General features: G+C 40.1%; 1 protein-coding gene across 2 annotated transcripts in view; it reads left to right on the forward strand.

Annotated features, from left to right (window-relative positions):
• PTS (6-pyruvoyltetrahydropterin synthase) overlaps nt 1-27,551 on the forward strand; it is a 364,058-nt gene that overhangs the window by 97,471 nt on the left and 239,036 nt on the right. The window lies entirely within an intron of this gene.

Consider the following 27,551-nt stretch of genomic DNA (forward strand, 5'->3'; position numbering starts at 1 on the left):
CATATGAGATGTTCAATTTGTAACAGAGTATGTCACTTCAAGATAGGAATGCTTAATTTAAAAATGAGTAATTTTCACTTCTCTTGACTGTTTGGGTTTTTATTAACTATACTACTGCTGACGGAGAATGAATATGGCTATGTTGTTAAGTACACTTCCTAGAAGCCCTTAGAAAACAAAAGTAAACCTCACTCATGCAGTTTTGTAGTAAAGATAGAATGGGGGTTGTATGTTAGTATGGTAGTTATATATACACGATATGTGCAAAATCTAGGATTATTACATGAATGTTGCGTCTTTCGGCTTTTCCCTGTTAGGGGTTGCCACAGCGGAACTCCGGTCCGCTAATGATTGGCAGTTGATTTTTACGTACCTGCTTGCCAGGCCTGACGCACAACCTTCAACGAAGGTACACCCATTCACGCATGTTTCCACGCAGAAGACGCTCTAGCTGAGAATTGAACTGGACAGCCATCTTACTGTGAGGCGACAACACTACCGCATACATGAATGAATATTGTAAAAGCTGTAGAAGTAGCATTCTATTACTCATTGTGTGATTGATTACAAAGTGTTTCAGCATGTTTGTAGAGTATAGGCTGCGTAAAGATATGTGTCAGTACTCATAGGCATACCTCTCAACTTCTTTGTTCAGGAATTCAGGACAAAGCCAAAAAATATATAGTGGAAAAAAGGTCCAAAATTAGTGACCATTTTTAAGTGTTACTCTAATGTACTTAAAAAGTTAATAGAACACCAGGTTCTGCATCAGTATGGATTTTCTGAATAATCAGACATGCAAAAGTCTAATGTTTGGTATTTACGGCTGACTGTAGTCCTCAGTGATTTAACAGAAGATCAAAACATTTACAAGGAAGAAAGGGAAAGCCCACGTGACTGACACCAGAGATAGAAAGAAATACTGATTTTGTGAACTCTTAATTGTGCTTTGACTTAGGAATGGGGTCCATTCCCATCATGGTATTAAAAAACAGAAACACTCTGGGAAATTAAACTGAGAAGACAAAAATATGACATAAAATCAGAGACGACTAAGTTGCAAGTATGCCCCTAGGGTAGACAGACGAGGGAAAGATGGTTGTGTTACTTTACACTAATGATGCCCTACAGAGTGGGAGGGATGTGCAGATGTCATCTGGAAAGGGTTCTTTTTTTGAGATGCACACACTGGCCACCTGTTAGACAGAACACTGGTGGGGGCTTATCTATAATTTTCATTTCTGAGAATTATAGTTGATAGCATTCACTGTAGATAAGAGGAAGAAAGTAACAACATTTTGGCACCAAACTGTTAATCCTGTAATACCTATATAACTGATAAGTACCGTCTCTAGTATTCGAGACAGTATCTTGCTGGTAGGTTATTACACTTGACAATTTCATTTTTCAGAACATGCCCTTGCACTGGCAAAGATATAGAGAAATGAGAACTTACCAATGGGCTGAATAAATATTGTTTGCATAAGGACATGGTATACAGGGAAGTTTTAGTTGTGAACAAACACAAGAGATGATCTGTTTGATCAAGATACTGTATTGTACATACAAGTGAATTGGTGTATAATACACTATATACCATACTGGGCCATCTCAAGACTGCACAGTATCAGTGCCTATTACTTTAGTTCTCCTTGATAAATCTGACTTCCTGCATCATCAGCTGCTACCTGCTGTAAAAACCTACTCTGCTTACCTGCCATGCAGTACTACAGGAGAATTTAAATAATTGGCTGCACTCCAAAGGCATGGGTTTGACATAAAAAATGATCTGATGAGGGCAACCATTGGCCAGATTGCTGTAGCTGCTGCAGTGTCACATTCATGCATGCTAATTCACACACACACACACACACACACACACACACACACACACACATCACCATGCATTCCACTTTTTAAAACTGAATAGCAGCTTCAGGATTTCCATTGTTACTTTTAAAAACAATCCCAAAATCTCATAACTGGTTTAATGATAAGTCACGCTGCATGGAGTTTAACCAGTATAAAAGAAATCACATTGCATTAGCATCAATGGTAACAAAAAGACTGATTTTAAAATATTGGACATCTGGACCTGTGCTTTCCATAGATTGTTATGAATTGTAGACTATTCTTATTATTATAGATGTATATTTTGTCAGTGGCAAAATGTGTCATTTTATTTTTTTCCTTTTACTTTTTATCTGTCATCGAATTTTGTATCATATATATTTGACATATGAATTTATATTTTGGCCTTTGTCAAATATGTACATTGATTTTATATTAATAAAAATAAGGATAGACATTCTTCTAGACTTTAGAGGATTTATACTTTGTTTTGTATGTCTGCAATGTCTCTGATGCTAGTGCTACATCAGTATATAGAACAGAGAAGGCTACGCTTAACAGTAACAGAAAAAAGATTGTACTTTTCTATCGAATAAAATATTACTGCATGCAAATCACAGGAATGTTAATGAAAATGTTCATTTAGTACTTTCAGCTCTAATGGCAACGTGAGACTCAGTTAAAACAGACATTCAGTTTACTGCAATAGCAATAAGTTACATGAGCAAATTCCACTAATATAATTAATCAAGGGGCTAGATTCCAAACAGTTGCACCCAATATAACTCAGCTCTGATGCCAAAAGACTTGCTTTCAGTGTAAATTACATACTTTGGTCTAAGGCCTGTCTGTAAACAGGCTTGCACAGGGGATCAGATTCCAAAACACCTGCTCTCAGCCTGCTCTTAGTGTAAGCATTCAGTTACAATGACAGCAAGTCCTAAGTAAATAACATCAAAAATAGAATCCCACTCGTGGTTTATTTATTTATTTGTTTACAGGGGCAGAGCACTTACCAAACGTGATCAACTTTAGACACTGAAATAACAAAGTCTCAGACTTGTTATCTAGCCCCCCCATTTTGCACTTGTAGTTCCTTAATTCTGGGGATCTTATTTACAGTCTTTGGAATTTCAGCATGTACTGATTATATCCTACATAGGAGGGCCAGTCTGAAGGAGACTGGAGACTGTAAAGTGGTGACAGGGGAAAGTGTAGTTAGGCAGCATAGGATGGTGGTCTGTAGGATGACATTGGTGATCAGAAGAGGAGGAGGAGTGTGAGGGCAGCACCAAGGATCAAATGGTGGAAACTGAAAAAGGGTAATTGTGAGGTGGAGTTCAGGGAAGAGTTAAGACATGCACTGGGTGGCAGTGAAGAGTTACCACATATCTGGGTAACTACAGCAGAGCTGGTAAGGGAGACAGCTAGAAAGGTGCTTGGTGTGGCATCTGTACAGAGGAAGAAGGCCAAGGAGACCTGGTGGTGGAGCGAGGAAGTACAGGAGAGTATGCAGAAAAAAAGACTGGCGAAGAAGAAGTGGGATTATCTGAAAGGTGAAGAAAGTAAATAGGAGTATAAGGAGATGAGGTGTGTGTCAAAGAGAGAGGTGGTGAAGGCTATGGATAAAGCATATGGAGAGTTGTATGAAATATTGAGAGAAAAGGACCTGTACCAATTGGCTAGACAGGGGGACCAAGATGGTAAAGATGTCTAGCAGGTAAGGGTGATAAAGGATAATGACAGAAACGTACTCTCAAGTGAGGAGAGTGTGTTGAACAGATGGAAAGAGTACGTTGAGGGGCTGATGAATGAAGAGAATAAGAGGGAGAGAAGGTTGGATGATGTGGGGATAGTGAATCAGGAAGTGCAACAGATTAGCAAGGAGGAAGTAAGGACAGCTATGAAGAAGATGAAGAATGGAAAGGCTGTTGGTCCAGATGACATACCTGTGGAAGCATGGAGGTGTTTAGGAGAAATGGCAGTGGAATTTTTAACCAGAATGTTTAATGAAATCTTGGAAAGTGAGAGGATGCCTGAGGAGTAGAGAAAAAGTGTTTTGGTACCGGTTTATAAGAATAAGGGTGATGTGCAGAGCTGTAGTAACTACAGAGGGATAAAACTGATCAGTCACAGCATGAAGTTATGGGAAAGAGTAGTAGAAGCTAGGTTAAGAAGGGAGGTGATGCTTAGTAATCAGCAGTATGGTTTCATGCTGGGAAAGAGCACTACAAATGTGAGGTTTGCTCTGAGAGTATTGATGGAGAAGTACAGAGAATGTCAGAAGGAGTTGCATTGTGTCTTTGTGGACATAAAGAAAGCATATGACAGGGTGCTTTGAGAGGAATTGTGGTACTGTATGAGTAAGTTGAGAGTGGTAGAGAAGTATGTAAGAGTGGTACAGGATATGTATGAGGGTAGTGTAACAGGGGTGAGGTTTGTGGTAGGAGTGACAGATGCATTTAAGGTCGAAGTGGGATTACACCAAGAATCAGCTCTGAGCCCTTTCTCATTTGCAATGGTGATGAAAAGGCTGACAGACAAGATCAGACAGGAGTCCCCATGAACTATGATATTTGCGGATGATATTGTGATCTGTAGTGAGAGTAGGGAACAGGTTGAAAAGACCCTATAGAGGTGGAGATATGCTGTAGAGAGGAGAGTGAAGGTCAGCAGGACTAAGATCGAATATATATATATATATATATATATATATATATATATGTGTGAATGAGAGAGCGGATAGAGGAATGGTGAGGATGCAGGGGCAGAGTTGGCGAAGATGGATGAGTTTAAATAGTTGGGATCAACAGTTCAGAGTAATGGTGAGTGTAGAAGAGAGGTGAAGAAAAGAGTACAGGCAGGTTGGAGTTGGTGGAGAAGAGTGTCAGGAGTGATTTTTGACAGATGGGTGTCAGTAAGAGTGAAAGGGAATGTCTACAGTAGGGTAGTGAGACCAGCTATGTTACATGGGTTGGAGACGGTGGCAATGACAAAAACACAGGAGTCAAAGTTGGAGGTGGCAGAGATAAAGAGGTTTGCATTGGGTGTGATAAGGATGGACAGGATTAGTATATTAGTGGGTCAACTCAGGTTGAACAGTTTGGAGACAAAGCCAGAGATTAGAGATTACGTTGGTTTGGACATGTGCTGAGGAGGGATGCTGGGTACATTGGGAAAAGAATGCTAAGGATGGAGCTGCCAGGTAGGAGCAAAACAGGAAGGCTGAAAATAAGGTTTATGGACATACAGGTGGTTGGTCTGATAGGAAGAAATGGAAACAGATGATCTGCTGTGGCGACCCATAATGGAAACAGCCAAAAGAAGAAGAAGAAGACACACCAAGGATGTTGAAAAATGTGAGAGAACTCCCCATGATTGTAGATAAACTGCTGATAATGAAGAGAGTGCAGCTAAACAAAAAATATGCATACAGTGCACCAGATGCATGCTTTATAACATTTACTGTTAAGAGAAATGTACGAGTGTACAATGTGGTACAGATTACTGTATTACGAAGTTCCATTTCATAAAGCAATAATCCTCAAGTACCGTACAGTTTAACTTTCATGTAACTGAAAATATAAGGCCAGATTCCAAAAGGCTTGATGTCGATGTAAGTGACCACTTACACGTTATCTATTTATTTATATTTGTTTACCAGGGTAGTGCACTCCAAAACACACACCAGCACTACCTTCACATAAAAACACAAACCACACACCCACCTTTGTGGAGGCTCTCAATAAAAATCTACCCAAACAGCAGAGACCTCCAAGGCAGAAACACATTCGACCACCACAACACAACACTAATCGTGAGACACATAACTCTCCTAAACAGTGTGCCACTCAACCAGAGCCCCTAAGGCAAAGCAGCATGCCCAACACACTAGTCATAGGTGGCTTGATAGTGAAGCACACTGATGTCCCACTCACTAGGTTGAATAAGGAGAAAGTAACAGCCAGCTGCCTGCCAAGTGCCAGGATTTGCCACATAATGCACGCACTCAACAACAGGTACAAATATGACTCTGTCATTGTACATGTGGGTGTGAATGACCTGCGATATACCTCCCTGGACTACATGAAAAGAGACATGGAGGACCTCTCAGATTATGTACCCCAGGTGGTTATGACTCTAGCCCTGAGCAGCATCCTACCATCACCCAGAATGATACCACAGTACAAGCAGAAAATGATTGATTTCAATAATTGTCTAAGTTTCTAATGTCATTCTAATGGGATCCAGTATCTTGCCTGCTTGGGATGACATGACTGACGGACCTCAATGCTTTGTCAGAGATGGCCTGCATCTGTCACCCCTGTGTTTCCAGATACTGACCAAGGCTCTTGCCACCCCTATAGTGCCTTTTTAGGTGGTGTTCTAAAGACCAAATTACTATCATAACAGCTACAAACAAATGCAATCTGAGGGTCATGCTGCTCAATGCTAGAAGTCTAAATCTCAAAATGTACTCACTCCAAGCACTCCTTAAAATGGAAAACATCAGCATTTGTGCTGTAACAAAGACCTAGTTTAAAGCAGCAGAAAGCACCCCTGGCCTACCAGGCTATAACTCATTTCACACCTTTCAGCCCCAGAACTTGGATCAAAGCTCCAAAGGTGGTGGTGTTTCCATATTCATAAAGGATGCACACACCTCCAGACTGGTAGCCCAAAATAACGCATCAGAGATACTTCAGGTGCAGCTAATATTAGGTAAGACAGCAATTCAGGTTGTAGCCTGCTGTAGGTCTCCAACCATGTCACAAGACTCACAGGGCATGTTCTTAAGCACTCTAGAGAATATTAGGGTCCAATCTAGCAGTCTCATACTGGGTGACTTCAACTACCCCTCCATTAATTGGGAAAACTACTCATGTACCAATACACTTGCCCAACGTTTCCTGGAATTCATTAATTCCAATGCACTGGACCAGCTCATTCTTACCCCCACTAGAAGTATCAACATCCTTGGCCTGGTCATTACTAACATGGACAACTGTTGCTCTACACCAGTAGTCAACTCCTCCTGGTTAAATCCGACCACAGACTAATCACCTTGGAAATCCACATCCCTCCCACCCCATCCTCACCCCCACAAAGGTAACCACCACGAAAAACTTCTCCAAACCTAACTTTGGGCTCCTAAAAACAGAGGTGGCTAACTTCACGGCACCCATGCAAATGGAGAATAGTTGCATGACCGCTGAATCATACACCAATGCACTGTACGAACACGTACACAAATGCATGGATCTCACCATACCCAGTAGAACCAAGATGTTCTCCTCCAAAAAAAGGAAGCCAATTTGGTGATCCCCTGCCATAAAGGAACTCTACAACAGGAGGAAACTGATGCAGAATAAGGTGAAGTCCCAAGACTGGAAAAACTCCCTTATCAGCCTCAAAAAAGTTGAGATCCCTCATCAAATTCTCTAATGCTAGCTATGAAAACAGAATTGCATCAGATAGTAAAGACAACCACAAGGCCTTTTATAGTTATGTAAAGAATCTCCACGGCAATACCCATATTTTCTCTGAGCTACTGCACAATGGTACGTCCTATACCGAGCCAACAGATATTGCCAGTATACTGGCCGAAAGATTCAGTGCCAACTTTACCCCTCTCCACCTCCAAAGGACCAATCACAGTACCAGTAGATTGCAGGCACCCAGTATTACTGCTGCACAGGTTAAAACAGCAGTGTCCAAGGCCAAGAATACAGCTTCTATGAGACCTGACAATATCCCTGTGTTACACATGAACTACAGAGTGAAATGGCACCTCACCTGTGTGCCCTGTTCAATCACAGCCTCACCTCAGGCTTTGTCCCTACCAAATGGCACACTGCTACAGTCATCACTCTCCACAAGGGAGAAGCAACTACAGACCCTAGGAACTATCGCCCCGTTAGTCTGATGAGTCTGATATGCAAAGCTATGGAATGGATCATCATGCACCTAATAAACAATGATATAGGGAATCTCCAAACTCTGGATCCCACACAGTTTGGTTTTTGTGAAGGACTGATCATGCTTCCTTAACCTGGTCAACTTCTTTGTGTCAGTCACCAGAGCTGTGGATGAAGGCAAGGTGGTTCATACAGCCTACCTTGATCTGGCCAAGGCCTGTGATACCATTCCCCACTCAGGAATCGTAGAAAAACTCACTAAGCTAGGCATCAACCCATATATCATTAGGCGGGTTGCAAACTGGCTCACAGATAGAGCCCATGGTGTGAAAGTAGCTGACTCCAAGTCAGACTGACGACCAGTCACAAGAGAAGTCCCACAGGGTTCGGTCCTGGATCCTCTCCTGTTTGGTATCTACATCTCCGAAGTCCAGGCCGACACGAAGGGACTCTGGCTGACAATGTTTGCAGACGACTGCAAGTTGGTAGCTATCATTAACTCCACAAGTGATGTTGACATCCTACAGAAAGGCCTCACTGAGACCAATGACTGGTGTCAGAACCATGGCCTTAAGCTCAATGCTAAAAAATATGTCATCATACCCTTTGGGAAAAAATGGTTCTCATGAATTACCACATTGATGGTAGTCCACTGAACACAGAAGGCATTATAAGAGATCTGGGAACACAGGTTGACAGCAACCTCTCTTTTGACCACCACATTGCCACTGTGGTTAGAAAGTCCTTCTATGTGGCACATCTCATTACTAAGGGTTTTGCATCCAGGAAAAAAGAGGTCATTGTCTCCCTCTAATCTTCCCTCATTAGGCCAGTCATCGAATACAATGCCCCATTTGGCATGTACCTCAGTAGACACCTGCAACAACTGGAGGGGCTGCAAAAGTAGCTCACAAAAAGGATCCTAGGCCTTAAACACTTGTCCTATATGGACGGACTCAAAAAACTCTAACTATTCTCTGTCTCATATCACTTACTTAGAGACGATCTCTACTTGACCTACAAAGCTATGTTTACCCCAGCTCTGTTAGAAATGCTACAGCTAAAGAAATCCCAATCCCTTTGCACCACATGCTCCAGAGACCTCAACCTCATTACCACAATCAACAGAACATGCTGCAGGGACAGGTTCATAACCCAGAGACTGCCCATGCTATGGAATAGACCTCCCATACATGTCAAACAGAGCACTTCACTGGCCCTTTTCAAGAGAAATCTTGATGAGTGGATGGGAAATAGAAAATTCACCCCAGGAATCACTCCAGTGGCTCTGCTCAACAGAGGTACTAGGAACTAAGGTTGGGTGGTATGATGCCAGGGTAATCCTATGGGCTAGGCTTGTAAAGGCTCCAGGGCCATTAGCCTAGTACACACCTATGAACCTATGAACTGATCAATATTGACTAATTTCAGGCTCAGCCCAGGTAAAATACAAAACATTTCACAAACAAAATACAGAAATGTAAGGAGTAACAGAGTAGCTCAGACTAACTGCATAGAAAAAAATATCTGTATATACATTCTAGTGGCACAGTGGATAGTATTGTTTCCTCACAGCAAAAGGATCTGTGGTTCATTTTTTGTTGAGGTATCCTCTACGAGGAGTCTACATGTCCTCCCTGTGTTCACATGAGTTTTTTCCAGGTTCTCTGGTTTCCTCCCACATTCCAAAGACATGCAGTAGGTCGACTGAACACTCTGAATTCACCATAGGTGAGAGTGTGTAGTATGGAAAAACAGCTGTGGCAGGCTAACTACCTGGCAGTTTGAACCTTGGCTGTAGATGATTGTCACCATTGAAGTGACACCCTGCCCTTGTGTAAAAATGTGAAAAACAGATTGTAGATGGATGAATACATTCTAGTGAACAATATAGTCTAGTGAACAAGCATAGTACAGTATACAATCAAGAGGAGTGTAATGTACAATATATACATTAGATTCTTGTTGGTCAATTTTCAGTGAATCTTGATTGAGGAGAAGTGTCTCCGAAAGGATACAGGTTAGGTGATATATCCTGTGATGCAGTAGGAACATTTGACATGGGTGTAGAAGTACTTTCTGAATTGTATTCTCAATTTAGTATAAGTGTTTATTTCCTGAATGTAGATGTTGAGAGCTTTCCAAAAAGTAAGTTCCATAGAGAAGAAACCAGGTGCAATGCTGTGGAGTTTGGTACTAGGAGTAAGGAAAATTGGTGTGCCTTGTGAGTTGTGTGTCAGGTTTTTTGAGGAGTTACTTTATCGTGAAGTCTAGTTGCAAGGAGAGTCAGTATGTGAAGTTAAAGTTGTTTATAAAGTTAGGATCCTAAAAGTAGGTTAGATTTTTGTTTTATGGGCAGCCATTTGGCTTTTCCTGGGGTTATGCAGTGATGGTTACAGAGAGGTGAGTTTTTAATGAATCTGCAGATGATGTTAGAGATAATTTGGAGTGTAGCCAGGGTTGCCATTTATTTGGGGGGGATTAGATCAGTAGCCTGATCCTCCCCGAAGTCCCGCCCGCTTAAATCCCCGCCAGCCTCCACTTTGTTTGTTTTTTTGATTGACCCGGGAGGTTTAGCGACGAGTTTGATTTTGGATGCCCCATGCCCCGGCCAAAATCAAGCAAACCGCCCAGCGCCGGACGCGGTTTAATGCGAACTGCAATGCATTAAACACATGACTGACATAATCCAGTATCTCATCAATCAACACAGCTGCCGCCTAAAAACATTCAATTTATAAACCTTCATTTCAGCTTAATTATTAATTACATTTGCAGATTTCATTATTTGTAAAGGTTTTGACATGAATAGACATGGCATGTTTTGTTATAAATTAATATGGAAGTTGGACTTGAACAATGAGGGAGTCTTTCTTGAATATTTTGCTTTTCCTGCCAGTTTTGTTTGTTTACAGAAAGAATACAGGAGGCATGTGTTTACATAAATTCCTCATCAGATGTTGAAGGTACACATTTCAATAAAAATGTGTCTGTTGAATGAACTTCCACCTGCAGAAACTGCTTGGATTACCTTGATAATGCCCTCGAGTTACTGTAAGCCATTTCTGAGATTGCAGTATAAGGCACACATTTGTTGTTTTACAGAATGGAATCTTTTTTTACCTATTTGAAGTTCCAGTGTTTTACTTTCTACATTTTAATATTTTTGTCATTTACAGTGGTTATTCTGTTACTTTATTTATAATGACTAATTTCTTTTTTCACCAGTCACCATGCAAAAACATACCATTCATTTATTCATACTAATTCAACCTTCAGATATCCTAATACTGTGGTTATATTGGTACCTTAAGCTACTGCAGTTGAGACTACTCTAATGTGGATTTGCCCCAGTGCATGATTGATGGAAAGCTGCATATCTGACAGGCAGAGTAGCTCAGTTCTTTTAATGCGGAACTATGTTCTCTTTTTTTTTTTTTTTCTTCTTCACTTTGAGAGACCATCTTTTTTGTCCCTACCTGGGTTGCTGGAAATCTGGCAACCCTGAGTGTAGCAATGTTTTTGTTGGAAGAAAAAGCAAAAATTGAGAGCCCAAATTCAAAATGAGAAAGGAGATACCCTTTACCAAGAGCTGCTCTGGCTAGCTGGGATAAAGGGGAGGAGGAAGTTAGTTTGGCTCTCAGTTTGCCTTTGTGAAAATGGAAGTTTAGTGTCTGATCAAGCCACAGTCCTAAGTATTTGAAAGTGGAGGTTGTCTCTGTGAAATGGTTGTGTAGCTCAAAGATTGTTAGGTGCCTGGGGAATGTTTTGTGGAGTTCCAAAAAGCATTGTTTTGGTCTTGGTGGAGTTCCTTATGGTTTATGCAAGTCATGGGAAATCTGGCTTCTGGTGTAAGCCTGTTTACAGACAGGCCTCACACTGAAGTAGGGAAAAAGGGACACAAAGTACTGGTTGGACAGAGAGGGTGCTGGAGGTCTTGGCTTGGCCACTCAGCTAAGAATTCAACTCTATAGCTGTGTCAGTGGGGAGTCTTATTGGGGATCTGGAGAAAGAAGGTGAAACCAGCCTCAGGCTGACTGTGGCCTCTGTGTGCTCTTAAGGGAAACTGCACTTTACTGTGTGTGTACTTGTCATCCTGCCAATGTACGTCCCCCACTGGTGCTAGTGGTGAGGATTAAGGCTTCTTGATTACTGTGCCAGGGTGGGTCGTCACATATTAATTAGTGGCAGTGGTGGGATATCCACATATTAGGATTCAGTGTTGTGGATATCAAACTCCTGTAGACTGCAAAAAGTGGTCACTGAAGAAGGTGTTTGTACTCTCAATCAGCCACACAGTGAACATTCAGAGTTTCATATCACAATACTTTTATTTTTTTTTTTGTTAGCTTAGTTTGTCAGAGAGAGCAGGCAAGGATGTCAGCAGAGGTATATGGCAAGCTGACAAGGAGCCAGTTGGCTGAGATGTGCCAGGCCAAAGCAGAAATTATTGCAGCCTTGGGCACAGCTGCATCACATACTAGCAACCAGGAGGACAGCCTGGCTGGCCTTGGAGATGTACAACTCTCAGAAAATGGGCAGTTAAACCTTTCCACAGAGGACTTAAAAATCCATCTGGAATTAAAGAAACTTGAACTGGAGGCCAAAAGGTGAGAACTAGAATCAGCAGAGAGACTCTGGCATTTGGGGCTGAAAAAAAAGGAGAAACAGATGGCATTAGAATCAACGGTGAGACTGAGATGTCCGGAAGTTGAAGAGAATGTGAGGTGGAGGCAACATGAGAAGGAGGTGTTGACTCTTCGCCAGGGTCATGGAGGTAATGGGGAAGGGAATAACTGAATCCCACAAGCCAGAAAGGTCAGTCAATTTTTTCCACAATTTACAGAGGGTGATAATTTTGGTAGTTTCATTCATATGTTTGATCGGGTATGTAAACAGTATAATGTTGACCAAGGGCTCTATGTACTGTCCCTGACCCCATTACTCCACGGTAAAGCTGTAACAACTATTTGTAAATTGTTTTATACGTGCTTAAATTATAATACTGTTAAACATTGTTTGTTAGAATGTTTTAGGTTAACACCTGAAGCTTAAAGAAAAAAAAATTGTGAGCATAGACGCAAGGCAGATGAAAGTGTGTGTGAATATATTGCTGAGTTAAACACTTATTTTCATAGATGGGTGAGTGAATGAAGAGCTGGCAGACCTTTTGGTGAGGGAACAAGCCCCTTAGCACTTTGCCTGAGAACATGAGAATCTGGTTATCAGATAGGCAATGTAACACTGCAGATGAGTTGGGGAAGAAGGGAGACCTATACCTAGCAAGCAGGGCATCACTGCACAGTAAAGGGATACCCAGTGCTGCTCATGGGTCTAAGGGAACCCATGATGAGCTACTTAAACTGCACTGACAGAGTCTGCCAGTAGTGGCCAAAGCCACTAGTCCAGGTACATGCCCAGGACCAAGGGTTAAATGCTTTAAATACAATCAGTGGGGCCATGTAGCATATAGATATCCATGGAGGCAAGGTGAAGAATAAAAGGTGGGAGAATCGGTAAGTGGGAATGACAGAATGCCAGCAGTAAGTTATCTGGAGACAACAAGGGTACCAAACTACCACAAGAGGTTATATCCTATTTTAGTAAATGGGAAACAGTCCACTGCTAAGAGAGACACAGCCTCTGACCAAACCATTGTAAAGCCTGCAATGGTTAAAGTGGAACACTACTTGCTTGGGCAGTCTACTCTAGTCAGAGCTTTATGAGGGACCCCATTCCAAATACCTTTGGCTAGGGTTCACATTGACTGGGAGGGTGGAAAAGGAAGCCAGCAAGTAGGTGTGTTTGAGGATATCCCTGCAGATGTCCTGATAAGGAATGAGTTTGACAATACAGTACTTTGTGTGCATGCAGTGACATGCAGTCAGGCTTGGAGACAAGCATGTGGGGCTGGTAGCCTGTTGGGAGCCAGACAGACAGCAGACTTGAAGCCAGGACTGATGTGGTGCTTATTTCAGGGAGGGAGATACCCTATAGCTGTGAGACTGAAGGTGAGCTACAACTGTTTGTGGGTACTGATGTCCCCTTGGATAGAGTGACTGCAAGGGCAGAGGTGAGTAGTAGTACCCAGGCTGGCAGTAAGACACTGCTGTCAGAGGATATCAGACTTTCTGTGGAAGTGGGGCTGGGAAGGGTTGCCAAGAGAGAGTTGAGACAGGCTCAGCTCTCAAATCCTACATTGCAAGGCCTGAAGGAGGTAGCTAGTGATTGTCAAGGAAAATGGCAGTCTGTATACTGGGACAATGAGTTACTGTACAGAGAGTGGACACCTGAGGGAGGGCTAGAGTGTGAGATAATACAGCAGTTGGTATTGCCCAGAGCCTACCACCTGGCACTTCAAGCCATAGCTCATGACATTCACTTTGCAGGTCATATGGGCATAAAGCATACAAAGAGATGTATTATGCAGAACTTTTATTGGCCTGGGATTTCCAGAAAAGCAACAGAGTACTGCAGGACCTGTGAGCTGTACCAAAAAGTAGGCAAGGCAGGGGATGAGGTTGAAGCTCCTTTGATGACTTTGCCTGTGACTGAGGTGTCATTTCAGAGGGTAGCTATGGATATTGTGGCTGAAGTATATTCTAGTGGTAGTAAATTATGCTACCAGATACCCTGAGGCAGTGGTATTGTCCTCCATTGAGGCAAAAAAGATGGCAAATGCTTTGTTAGAGAGTTTCAGCAGGGTAGGTTTCCAAAAAGTAATACTGACTGACAGAGGTGTCAGTTTCATGTCAGACAGTCTTGTCTGTGGAGCCACTGTGGGGTTAAGCACCTAAAGACCACCCCTACCATGCCCAGACTAATGGTCTGGTGGAGAGGGTAAACTCTTTACTAAAGACCATGCTATGGCATTTGCAGACCAGTTCAAGAGGGAGTGGGACAAATATTTGCCCATCTGTTTTTTCCTGACAGAGTGGTGCCCCAGGAATCCACAGGTTTTTCACTCTTCGAGTTGCTGTATGGATATAGAGTGAGGACACCTCTAGATTTGATTTGAGATGAGTGTGAGGGTGAGGGTGAATTCCACAAAGAGTTTGTTGTGGCACATGTCCTAAACCTCAGGACAAGGCTCCGGGAACTCATGGGCTTGGCCCAGGATAACCTGGAAGAAGCCCAACAGCAGAAAAAGGACTGGTATAACAGGAATATTTGAGCTAGAGAGTATGCTGTAGGGCAGCATGTAATAGCTCTCATTCTGGTCGGACACAACAAGCTGTCCTAAACCTCAGGACAAGGCTCAGGGAACTCATGGACTTGGCCCAGGAGAACCTGGCAATAGCCCAACAGCAGAAAAAGGACTGGTATGACAGGAATGTTTGAGCTAGAAAGTATGGTGTAGGGCACCAGGTAATGGCTCTCATTCCTGTCAGGCACAACAAGCTGCAGGCAGCTTGCGAGGGACCCTTAAAAGTGGTAAGGAAGGTCAGAGATGTTAACTACATGGTAGAGCTGTTAGGCAGAAGGCAGGGGCACAAACTGCACCATGTGAGCATAATGAAACCTTACCATGTTAGGGAGTCACTGTTGCTAAGTATTTGCAGTAAGAGGCAGGATGAGTCTGAGGGGGTTCTATGGCTACAGCAAGCCAGCCAGCAAAATCCCAAATTACTATGGTGGAGCCTAGGATTGCAGGCATATGATAGGACAGTGCAGCATGGTACTGGGATCAGCAATGCTAAGGCAGCTGGAATTTCAAGATGGGAATGGGGTAAGGTGTTCCCAGATAAGCTCAACCCTCTCAGGCAGCATTTCTCAAGGGTTACTTGACAAACTAGCTTGAGTGTTCGGGGGGGTGGGGAATGTACGAAAGAAGAGACTGTCAGCACAGCTATCTGGCATTTTGTAAATAATAATATGTCATTTGTGAATATCAACACGATTCATGTGCTTTTGTTACAAATGTATTAGAACTGTATGTTGTCTGTATATCAAACTGCTGATACAAAAGTGTGCATTAAAGGGTTTGTAAAGTACTGAGCTTGAAGATGTATCTACAGTGTATGTATATACTATTGTAACTGTGTAAATGTATATATTTCAACAGTGGAAACTGCAACATAGAAGGTTAACTTGCAAAACGTCAGAAAAAAATTTGAAATTAAATTATTTTATAACTGCACCATAAAAGATGGTCTCAATGCAGCAAGGAGACAGGATGCCTAATACTAGGGAGCCTTCTGCATTGTCTTGTAAGTGTTTTATTGTTTTATGTCTTCCAGCAGCTGCAAAGATCTGAGAGCTATGTATTTTACACAGGTAGATGCTAAAGGCTGGCAGTTTCTAGCAGTGAGGGTTTAGCTTGGGAACTAAAGTGAGATGGCAAGAAGTGATGTTATATTGCAAGCTAACCCTGCAGTAATATTTGAGATATTAATTTAAGAACTCTCTGAGACAGACAGGAGCATTTTGTATTTTGTCTTTGAGTTGAAAGCATCAACTGGAAAACCTACTCATCACATCTGTCTTCTCTTGCTCTGTAATTAACTTAATTAGGGTACAGTAATTTCTCTTAGATACAGTCAGTAATATAGTGAAGTATAGCTTAGATGTTTTCTTTATTTATTAGAGACTGTCCTGCAATGTTGTTTTAAACATTTGCTGTGATTTTGAACTCTGATGTAACTGTGATTATTTACTGAATATTTTCTTGTTTTTTATTATTTATTAAATATGTTTAAACCTTTCATTGTGTCTGATATTTGCAAGGCATATTTAACTACTGAGAGTACTTGCATTTTTATTTGGTGGCACTGTGGGCTACTCCTAATAGCCTTGCTCTTGGTCAAACTACCATTTGGATTAATAGTAACATTACACAGTAAGATTGGATAACCTTTGTTAAGGGTCTTAAAGTACCTGATAAAGAGTTGGCTGGTGGCAGTAATAACTACCTTATAGTCTTGGTAAAAGGGGGCATACCTAGTAAACCTGTGCCAGCCTTTCCCAGGTGTGTATGTGTGTGTGTGTGTGTGTGTGTGTGTGTGTGTGTGTGTGTGTGTGTGTGTGTGTGTGTGTGTGTGTGTGTGTGTGTTTGTATGTGGGTGTGTAAACCAAATCTCAAAGTATGTGTGCATCAACTACTTGGGTAGGGACATGAAGCACTTGTTGGACAAATAGGGTGCTGGAGGCCTTGGCTTGACCACTCAGCTGGGATCTCAACTACATAGCTGTGCCAGTGGTGGGTTTTAATGGGGATCTGGAGAAAGAGGGAGAAACCAGCCCCAGACTGACTGTGGTCTCTGTGTGCTCTTAAAGGAAATTACACTTTACTGTGCGTGTACTTGTCATCCTGCCAATGTATGTCCTCCACTGGTGCTAGTGGTAAGGATTGAGGCTCCTTGATGACTGGGGCAGTGGTGGCGTGTCACAGGCTCTTAAAAGGGTATCCAATTATACTTGAGTAAAATTAATATGAATACAAATGGTAATGTTGACCAAACAGCAAGGCTTTCAGGAGTGGCAAGAGTTATCACCAAATAAATATGTACAAATTCTCCCAAAACTTAAATATTTTTCTAGAACTACCAGCTACAATAAAAACGTTAAATATATTTAATAATAAATAATAAAAGAACATGAAAATACTAAATATCAATTTACAGTAAACATCAGAGTTTCAGCCACAGGAAATATTGAAAATAACACAGATGGAAAGTGTCGCAAGTTACAGAAAAAATAATGGTTAACTATTCTCGCTTCCTGATTAATCTAAAGAATTACTGTTCCTTCTTACTGAATAGAGCAAGGCATGAATTAGCATAGGATAAGGGGCTGGGATGAATACCCCACAGAGTGGTAAGAGATGGATATGTTTGATGAGTTTGTTTTGGTGTAATTATAGCAATTAGTTTTGTTTTGGCATGGTAGGTGTGAGGGTTTAGTCATTTCAATTTGAAGTAAAGACTGGGTGAGTCCTTGTATGTACCAGAAGGGATTAGTGGTGAAGTGGGGTGACTTGAATGGTTAGAGGTTGAGCACGTTGTGGAAGCAATGTGTACAAAATTGAGCGATGTATGGTAAGTTGTAAGGTGATAAAACAGAAAGAATAAGGCTGCAGTAATATTTTAGAGAAGCCTGGTATGTAAGCTTTGTAGGGAGATAGGTCAGAGAAAGAGGAGGTAGAACACTGGGGTATTAATATAAAAGGGGTAAGAGAACACTGGGGTATTAATATAGGAGGGGTAGGAGAACACTGGGGTATGAATATAGGAGGGGTAGAAGAATACGGGGGTATGAATATAGGAGGGTATGAGTGGAGAGCTGAGTGAGGTGGATGGTGTAAGTTGTGATCACTGTGGTTAGTTAGTAAATATAAGAAAGAAAAGAAGGTTATAGTGCTTCATTGCAGACCAGTGGCTTAATAATTGTGTGTGTATTCTTGTCCCCAGGGTATGTCTGTATTTATATGCCTTTAAGAGGGGTGGGAAATAGGTGGAGTTCTGGGAGGAGGAGAGGTCCTATAAATGTAATGTCATAAGGGGTAGCTGGGGAGTTGGGGGGTATGTAGGGAGAGTAGTGGGAAACATCTCCAACACTATCAGGAGGAGCCTTTATCTATTATGCTGTCAGTGGAACAATTTTATGTACTAATTTGGATATATACGTATATGTGTATATGTGTGTGTGTGTGTGTGTGTGTGTGTGTGTGTGTGTGTGTGTGTGTGTGTGTGTGTTTATGCTCTTGTGTGTGTGTGTGTAAACACACACACACGTATTTTTTTACTGAGACTGGTGGGGTGAGAACTCCATCAATAAAACAAACAACAGTTTAGCATTTTGAATCATGTTTCTATTTTTAAGTATATTGTTAAGTCTGTGATGTAAGTCATCAGTTTTTCTCTATATCTTTGTTAGCAATATCAACATGATGAAAGACAGATTTATTAAACAAACTATCCACACTATTATTAAAGAATTTGTCAGCTTATATTACTGTTGTATTTTAGGTTCATATGTGTTTACTAGACTAACAACCACAAGGGCCTTTTTAAGTCTAGTCATGCATCCCAAATCTCTGACGAGTTCTGATACTTTTGATAAGTGTAAGCATGGGCCTGGGAGATGAAACATTTACAGGTTACCTGTTTCCATCAGAGACATAGCTGCCAAACCAGGGATGAATTTCCAGTTTCCCATCCAATTGTCCAAGTTGCACTTGAATTGGATTAGGGAGGAACTCTTCTTCACATGGAAGGTGAGCCTGTTCCATAAACGGGGTAGTCACTTGAGATACATACCTATTTCTCCAGCATGTGGATTTATATCACAGGCAAGGTTTAAGTCTTTAGAATGTATCAGTGTTGTACTGTTTGTTTTGTGGATATGCAGGATGTCCATCAGAGTGAGGTCTGACAATGCCCTGCATGCCAGGCATAAATCTGCCTTCAAAAGCCTGTAGAAGACAGAATACAGGGACAGGGCCTTCAGGCAGTCTGCATAGGAAATATTACTTATGCCTTGTATTCTTTTAGTGAGGAACCTCTGTGGACATCCCAGTTGTTGGATATGCCTGGTTAGGTACATACCAATGGTGGCATTGTACTCCATGATAAGTCTGATGAATGCTGAATACAGTGGAACAATGACTTCCTTAGACTTAGATGCCATACCTTTGTTTATAAGTTGTGCAACATAGAATGATTTCCTCACCATTGTAGACATATGATCAAAGGCTAGATTACTATCTATGGGTGTCCCTAAGTCCCTGACTATTGGGTCAGCTCTAAGGGGTGTGTTGTCATTATGATAGTTACCAGGGATGGATGACTTCCCAAAGGATACCATTATGCATTTCTTGGCATTTAGTTTTAGTCCATGACTCTGATACCAGTTGTTTGTCTGTGTCAGCACCTCCTAGAGGCTAGAGAACATTTGTGTTAGTCTGCGATTCAATGACAGCTCCTAATTTGCAAATCATCTGTAATTTAGTCAGCCAGAGATCACATGTGACTGGCCTCTTTGTAGAGGTGGACTCCCCAGTTCTGTACAGGTGGACTCCTCAAATTGAAACTTAATGGCAAAATTTAAAAAAGTTCCTCAAGTGTATAAATCAATTAGATTTAAAAGTGTACTTGGTATGGAACTCCTCATATATTTATATATCATCTTCATTTCACTATATGTCCAAGTAGTTTGTAGAAATAAAAAAAAAATTATACTTGGTAAAAAAAAAAAAAAATAGCTGTGGCAAGGTCTCTGCAATTCATTAAAAGGCACTTACTGAAATTATTGACTAATATCTATGTATGTATGGTGGCATAAAATGAAACAAGACTCTGCATTTAGAGCACACATCACATCAGTTATTTAAAATAAACAAAACTCCATTTAAAATTACAAATTTCCTTCTGATATTGGCCTTTACAACAATAGCCTCTGTATAGTTATATATGAAATCTGACCATTTGTTGTTTCAGCAATTCGTCTTAACAGGTCTTTGTTAAAATATATTTGACTTCATGCAGTTTAATACACTGTTAGTGTTGGGTACAGTTCCAAAATGGCCAAGTATTTTGTACTATACATTAACAGCTGTAAAATAACATGGAAGATTAAGCTAACCAGGTATAAATACATGATGCTTAGTAACTGGATCAAGTTTGGTCTTTAAAGCCTCATTAACACATAAAGAAGGACATATGTGAACACCAACTTGGACAAACATATGGTCTAAAACTATCAGTAGTTAAAATATAACCACTGTTATTCCCTTAAAAAATAAAGACTGTAAGGAAAACGTATATGCAAATTATTCATAAATTTGAACTTATCAACATCGAATAATTTTTACTTGATAAATATGGAGCATTAGAAAAATCAAAATTTAGTTATGATAATATTGATGAATGTAAAATAAAGTTTTATCAACAAATTATATACATTATTATATTAAAAAGTATCAGTTTCTAATCATTAATTACAAAACACATGCAAGCATACATGTATAGTATGTATGTATATAATATATTGTCATATAATACACATGTCATTATCATATATCTATGTATATATATATATATATATATATATATATATATATATATATATATAATATACAATATATTATATATTCACTCAGTATTTGCATTATAGGTTCATTATAGGTTCATAGATTCATATGTAGGTACTAGACTATCGGCCCTGGGGCCTATACAAACCCAGCCAAAAAGGTACCTGGCTTTTGCCACCCAGTAAAATTATTTTCCTGTGCCACTGTCGAGCAGAGCCACAGAGGTGATCCCCGGGGTGAATTTCGTATTTCCCATCCAATCATCAAGATTTTTCTTAAAGAGTGCTAATGAGGCGTTTTGTTTGATATAGATAGGTAGTTTGTTCCAGAGTATGGGAAGTCTCTGGGACATGAATCTATCCCTCTGGCATGTTCTGTTTATTGTGGTGACAAGGTTTAGGTCCCTAGAGCATGTAGCTCAGAGGGATTGGAATTTCTTTATGTGAGATAAAACAGAGAAGTATTGCATGATAATTGTGACCTTAATAAATATTTCCATCTTTAAAAAAGAAAGACTGCACTACAGTACTGTAGTTAACTCAATGCTTATCTAACCTCATTTAAAAAAATCAACATATTTTTCTAAAACTGGGAAATGTTTGGCTTATTATGTACATACAGCAGAGATGCCCAAAGACAAAATTAATTTGGATACCTTTGTAGCAAAAGTTAGGCATATTCAAAAGTGCCTAAAAGTGGAAATTCACAAAATTACATATACTTCCAGAAAATATAATCTGAAAACAAATTAAGCTAGTAAAATTCTGTATTACTAAAAAACTGAATTAATGTAAATTCTGTAATTCTGATGGCTTCAAAATAAGGCAAACAAATGCATAAAAACCTATAACATTTTATATAGAAGTTTAAACATAGAAATATATGATATACAATGAAACCACTTAGAGAAGCTATACAATTGTTTTACACAATATTGTAGCAATAACAACTGTTATTGGTACAAATTCAAATCATTCAGACTGTATAGAGTTTGTAACTCTGAACATCATTAGTCTTAGAAGTTGTAAAATTACAACAAAACCAATATTTTATTTAGGTAAAGAAGAAAATCTTGTAAGTTTCATATATAACCAACATTTCTCTAAGACATATTATGGAATCTGAATTAGGCTATAAAGATCTTGCCAGTTTCTTCTTAATAAAATAGATTTTTTTTGCAACAATCATTTGAGTATCACAGTTGTATTTCCTCATAATGCTTTACAGGCTTGTATGCATTTGTCTGCTATATTTGTAAAGCCGTCCAAAGTATTAAAATTTTGGTGTGATCCAGTTTTAAAAATAAAGAATTTTGCTAGCCTAAACTGTATTCTCTTTATATGTTTTTTTTTTTTTGGGGGGGAGGGGGTGATGTGATTGTTTTAACTAGTTTTTGTGTTTGTCTGTCTGTCTGTCTTTATACTTAGAGCTACAAGACACAGTATGCAGTACTAAAATTCAATCAAATTTTTCTAGATATTCTTAACTCTCTTGCACCCTTATGGAAAATCAGGATTAAATTAAATTATGCCCCCTGGCTTTTAAAATATACACTCCCTTATGCATAAAAGAGATAGTGTCTGGAAAGTCTGGTTAAAAACTAAATCCCACACACACACCTTCAAAACTACAAAAAAACAAATTAATAATGGCAAGAAACAATTCTGCTATAAGGCCCAAACCAAACACTACTGTAATCCCAAAATATTCTGGAGCACCATAAATACAATTCTTCATCCAGGTAGTCCTGCTACCCCTAACCCATACTCAAATAACACAGCACAAGAAAGTGCCTCCCTTCTCAATTGTTTCTTTATCAACTCTATCCACAAACTAACACACACAGACACTAACACCAACCCCCTGCCTCTTCTCTTTCTAATGCCAATAAAATCACCTACTCACTAAAACCTGTTCCCACTGCATACATTAAATCACTCCTGCAAAAACTACAACCATGCTCTCCCTGTACTGATAAATTGCCTCCCCTCTTTCTCAAGATCACTGCTGAATCTATAGCCTACCCTATTTCTATAGTAATAAATAAATCATTCCAAGAATCCATAGTTCCTGACATCTGGAAATCATTCTGTACAATACCCCTGCACAAAGAAGGTAACCCCATTGACTCTTCTAATTGTAGACCCATAGCCATTCTCTCCCCACTTTCAAAAATCCTCGAAAAATGTATACACACTCAGCTTCTCAAATTTTTAATCCAAGAAAACCTTCTGACTTCTACCCAACATGGCTTTCGGCCAAACCACGGCACTGCTACTGCCCTTATATCTTTTACACATACTGTAGCTGAAGCTAGAGATAACAATCAGCTAGTCTCCTGTTTATTCCTAGACCTCTCAAAAGCCTTTGATACAGTATCTCGCTATAAGCTACTAATAAAACTTTCTGAACTCAACCTTTTATCATCCACTCTTCTCTGGTTCTCCAGCTACCTTACAGACAGGCTACAGTCTGTCAGACGGCACTCATCCTGTATCTCCCAGGGCTCCATTCTGGACCCCCTTCTATTCAATATCTTTACTAAAAATCTCCACACTGCCTGCAGCCACTCCTCTCTTATACAATATGCTGATGACTCTACACTCATCCCCTTCTCTGACAACATCTCTCATCTTCACACACTTACCCAAAACCCTTTTCTCAATATTGAAAGATGGGCTACAGATAACCAGCTCATCGTGAATCCTAACAAAACAAAATTCTTTCTCTTCCTACCAAAATCTCTCTCCCTTCACAAATCTACCTGTACCATTTCATCACTCAACAATATATATATATATATATATATATATATATATATATATATATATACCATCATATCCTTTCTACTCCCATACTTCTATCTTACTCCAACCGTCATACTCCTGTCTCCTGCCTTCTTTTCCTCCCACCTAATAGCCCATGTTACTGTCTGCTTATCTATGTATCAATAACTGCTTTAACCTATTATCAGCTCTAGGCTTACTTGTATGTAAAAATATATAATTTATCCATGTATCTACAACATATGACTAGTTTTAATTTTAAATGAATGTAATACTTTGGAGCTGTGTGATTTAATTTTAAATATATGCAATACTGTGGAGCCTTTCTCCCCGGGCCTCCACTGAAAACGGGCTCCCCTAGGCCCAGTGGACTTTCCCGGTCAACAAATGCAATAAATAAATAAATAAATAAATACCATCATCAAAGCAGAATTTCACAAAAATCTCATTGGCACCACTATTGACAATCAATTAAAATTAAACCTGCATATTCAACAGTGTATCAATAAACACATAAATTAGGACCACTATATAGGAATAGAAAATTCCTTACATCTGGCTCTAAACTCTCTCTGGCTCAGAATTCCTCCTACCTTTCCTACTCTATGCCGCTCCAGTTCTAATAAACCTCCAATTCACACTTATTACCAGGCTTGAACAAACTTATAATAAAATTGCTAGATTTGCCACAAACAAGCCCTACAACTCTCACCACTGTCTTGCACTAAAGAAACTACAAAGGCTAGACTTCCCCCAACAACTTCTCCTCTCACAGATACAAATAACACACTCCTTACTGAACCAACTTATCGCATGCCCCTCACTAACTACTATAGTATCCTACTACATCCCAAATCATTCACTCAGAAGCTCAGACCAACATCTCTTGGATATTTACCAACCCAATAAAGACATTGGTAAACTCTTATACAAATACTCAGTGTCCCAAGCCTGGAACAAACTCCCTTCTGATGTCAGAAACATCTTTCATATTAATCAATTTAAAAAAAAAAAATGATAAACACATTATCAAACTCATGGACCTGCCCCTGCCAGGACCCTACATAAGCCCCTGTCCCCCACTTCCTTTCCTTATTCCAGTTTCTTCTCTTTGTCTCAGCTCTAAGTATTTTGACTCTACTTCACTCTAATAAGAGTTAACTAAAACCTTAATCCACCTGACATTCTTTTGCTACTACAGTCCATGTAAATATCTAACACCCTTGTATATTATTTTAGTAATTTCTGTTTTGTTTACTTCATGTCAACTCAAAACTTAATTCACCTTATGTTCTTTTGCTACTTCAATCTAGGTAGATATATATTTCTCAATATTTCCACGATATGTAACACTATTGTATATAATTTTAGTAATTTTGGCTTAAGTCAACTGCTCTGTCTGTATTATGTACACAGTTTATTGTGTTAAACTGAAGCTTTTCTCCTCCTGTCTCCACTGAAAATGGGCACCTTGCTCAGTTGGACCAAACCGGTTAACAAATGTCAAATAAATAAATAAATAAGATGCAAAAGCACAGATGTGCAATCTTTTTTGTTAACAATTGCATCTCTACCATTGCAGCGTAGGACATATTACAAATGTGAGAGTAGGCCGCATGTGTAACACCAAAACATGGTATTCTCTACTTCATAGATGTACACATTGATGTCTCTCTAGTGCCTGAGTTTTACTGTTTTATACAAGAAAAGCATTTTTGCATGAGTATGTGTACACACACACACACACACACACACACACACACACACACACACACACACACACACACACACACATGCATCACATTAGCCAATTAGCCAAACCAGGAGAGAAAGAGACTGAGAGAACTGACTTTCCTGTGAGACGATAAAATACAGGAGTCCTCATGAATTTAGACAGTGTGCTACTAGTTCTCTTGGCCAATGATTTCAAGCAATTACTGTCTACTGCAGAAATTTCTGATGACTGTAAAATTACTTTCTACTGGTGTTGTGGTGGGGAGGGAGAAAGAAGAATCCAGAGAACTACAGTCCTATTAGTCTAACAACAGTGACAGTGAAAATTACAAAGAAAATCATAAAGGAAAAGCTAGTTGCTTTCCTAGATGACAACAATCTCCAGAACAACATCTAGCGAGGGCTCACAGCCAGAATGAGGTGTCAGGCTATGAGTAAGTTACAAGAGAACTTGATGAGTTAGTACTGGTATCTGCAGTTTACCTGGACTTCCGCAAAGCGTTTGACTTGGTCTGCACAGGGAGAACTAGGGCAGCTACAGGTGTGATAAGATTGAAGGATATGGTTTGCTACTTGGAGAAATGGAGGGACACAGATGGCTCTCGACAGAGGGCAATGTCAGAAGTAAGGAAGCTGAGTAGGGTTGTATGAATGGATAGTGAACAAGATTAACATCTTTGGCAATGACACAAAATTAAGGCCAATAGTGAAAGACTTGTCCTTCAGATGAGACATTTGAACTGATGTCCCATCTACTCAAGTTGGAGGTAGCTCAAATGGATGCAACACAGCACATCTCAAAAAGAGCTGGGGAGTTTCCCTGATGCCTTGTCCAAATTTGCCCCTAGTAGTATAAATACCACCTCAGGTCGCTCCTAAAAAGAGGCCAGTAGCCTGGGGAACTAACCTGCTCAACAAAGGATAAAATAGAAACAAAAAATGAAATAAAGGTAAGACTCTAATGAAGGACTTAGAAAGGCTGTCCTAGTGGTCTGAATGGTGGCAGTGAGGAAAATGTGAAGCTCTGTGCTTTAGCCACTGTAACCCAGTTATGTATTATTGTGTGTGTGTGTGTGTGTGTGTGTGTGTGTGTGTGTGTGTGTGTGTGTGTGTGTGTGTGTGTGTGTTGGGGGGGGGATAGTACTGATGGCAAAAGAGCATGTAAAGGTTCTGGAAATGTTAATGAGGTCTGGAATAGCCCACCAGCAGCAAAGTGAGAGGGCAGTGCTGGAGTATATCCTTGGTGGTGGTACACTCTTCCATCTAAGAAGCATCATTTTCATATATATGGAGCCATAGCCAGGCAGCAGCTTGAGTACTGGAGGATTTACAAGTCAAAAAACAGAGAGAGAGAGACAAGAGACAGAGAGATCAAGCTGCAGCAAGGAGTAAAGTGGAAAACAGCCAGAATGTTGGGAAAGGGATATGAACAGAGACAAGAGAAGCTAAAGCTTTTTATATTTTAGACCAGAAGGGAGAGTGGAACATGATACTGGTGAACATAAGGTTGGGGAGATATGAAGGGGTTGTCCTGAACAATGAGGACATAGGGGAGGAAGAGATACAAGCAGAGGATTGTAAACACAAACTACTCCCACAGTTGGAAAAAGCATGTCTTTGCAGAGAGTGTTATAGACCCCCTGACTGTTCCTCCAGAATGTGTGCTGGACAGAGAGAGAGAGACAGAGAGAATAAAAGAGGCATTCAATAGACATGAAGCTAACGGAGAAGAGCTAAAAGGAAGGGAATATACTTAGGGGTAGAAATACTTAGGGGTAGAAAAGGTAGGCTTGTTTCCTTTTGCTGTCAAATGTGACACAATGCATACAAAAAACACTTTTGTATGCATTCACATATACGTATGCATGTAGATGAACACAGAAACCTTTAAACAGAAGATAGACTGATTGACTTGCACAGATATACGTGCATGCATATATATATGTGTGTATGTTTGTATGTATGTATACCCACAGATACTAACACGCATAATAAATACATACAACCCCAAAACACATGCACCTTTGCAAACATAAATACAATACCTGACACACATGCAAACACACACACACAGACTCATCTTAAGCATGCAGCCTAATAAACCTAGAAAATACATGCAACCCCCGAGACACACACACACACACACACACACACACACACACACACACACACACACACACACACACACACACACACACACACACACACACACACACACAACACACACACACA

The sequence above is a fragment of the Protopterus annectens genome, chromosome 14.part0, assembly GCF_019279795.1.
Source record: "Protopterus annectens isolate FY-2018-M chromosome 14.part0, PAN1.0, whole genome shotgun sequence".
Taxonomy (NCBI): Eukaryota; Metazoa; Chordata; order Ceratodontiformes; family Protopteridae; genus Protopterus; species Protopterus annectens.